Genomic DNA, 1,590 nt, shown 5'->3' on the forward strand with positions numbered 1-1,590 from the left:
ATTGACTAGAAAAATTATATACTGCAATAATAATATTGAAATAACAGGTATTCTGATCATGACCTCCACATCTCTGTTGTTATAACAAGACAGTCAATTGTGAATAATCCCATCTAAAAAAAGGTTTCTAACATTAGGCAAATAGTATGAAAAGTTTGAGAACAAAGAAAAGCTCTTTCCCATGTTCGCCAGACATTATTCATTGAACATGTTTGCAAACAATTCAGTGACATTTGCCTTTTTGAGGACTCCCAGCCGCTTGCCAATTCAATTTGCTGTTCTCCCCAGTTCCCTCCGTCTCTTTCATGGAAATACTAGTTGTCTTTTAAGATGTTAGGGTGACTTTTCTCTCCCTGAAGTGGCTGCAGTTCCTGAGATACATGGTTCTCCTTCCCACCTCCTTGGAGCACCTCAAAAGGCAGCATGCTGTTCCCTAGCTTCTTCTGACGGCCCTCAGCGTGATAAGACCTTTGCTTGTAGCTGGAATGAGAGCCCAACTTAGGGCTAGCCTTTTCTAGGAGTTTTTGGGAAGGGTTTGTGCCTGAACCATCATGTAGGTGTTCCTCTTCATCTGTGTCAGCATCAATGAACTTATTGATGGATGCATCATGGAATGTGAAGATGCCAGGCAGTAGGTTTCAGGGCTGTTGCTTCTGCTGCTGGCAGTTGTGTAGACAGAAATTTTGGGGCTTGGGATCAATGAGCTTTCGGCCAGAGCCCCCGCACCTGGACCCCCTCGCCTCGCAGAGGGAGAGGAAAGTTCACCTCCATCTCCACCTTTGAAGTTGACTTTGAAGCGGCTTTTGAGTGGGTTGCTAAAGCGCAGGCCCTTGGGGCTATCAGTATACGGGCCATGCTTAGAGGCTTGTCTTACTTGGTGTGTGGTGCTGCTTTGGGGTCCCTCGCGTTCATTTTCAGCGGTGGTCTCCAAGCCGGGATTGTGCTGACCCTCATTGGCATATTGCTGACAGGGCTGTGAGAATAGCGGGAACTCTCTGGAAAGTCGGTGGCACAGCTGATGAAGCTGTCTATACTGGATATGCTCTTCATATCTGTAATTGCACTTGAAATGGCTTCAGTAGGGAAAGTTCCCATCTCAATCACTTGCCTCTGTCGAATTGATTTAGACACCGGGCCTTTGTCCTTGTTGTTGAGGTCTGGTTGAGACTGGGCCTTGGCCATGTTGTTGTACATCTTCTCCAGTTTTTGTGCATTGAGATGCTGAGGGGTGGAAGGCCGGGCCCTCTCCTGAATGCTGCGCTCGAGCGTCTTGGTAGGGCTCCCATCTGACATTGTTTGTTTGTGGGTTTCTTTCTGGTGGCTGGAAGGCACATTGTTGTCATGTACCTTCTTCCCCATATTCTCTCCATTTTTCTCCACCATGACATCCATGAGTTCAACACTACGGGAAAATGCCTCTTTCATGTTCATAGAGATAATGCTGCCATTTCTCTTAGCCCTCTCCAATGCCTCTCTTCTTTTGATGGCTTTTTCTTGTCGCTTTTGTCCTTTATAAAATTCAGAGAAGTTATTTACAATAATGGGGATAGGCAGGGCTATCACCAAGACCCCTGCTATGCAACACAAACC

The 1,590-nt window shown here is 46.3% G+C and overlaps 1 pseudogene across 1 annotated transcript in view; it reads right to left on the minus strand.

Annotated features, from left to right (window-relative positions):
- Positions 1 to 314: 314 nt before the first annotated feature.
- Positions 315 to 1,590, minus strand: part of LOC307230724 (potassium voltage-gated channel subfamily B member 1-like) — a 17,665-nt pseudogene continuing 16,389 nt past the window's right edge. The window contains exon 4 of the transcript in view: positions 315 to 1,590. This exon is cut by the window's right edge and continues 598 nt beyond it. The product of the transcript in view is annotated as a potassium voltage-gated channel subfamily B member 1-like (transcript).

The sequence above is a fragment of the Zeus faber genome (assembly GCF_960531495.2).
Source record: "Zeus faber genome assembly, chromosome: 5".
In the NCBI taxonomy this organism is placed as follows: domain Eukaryota; kingdom Metazoa; phylum Chordata; class Actinopteri; order Zeiformes; family Zeidae; genus Zeus; species Zeus faber.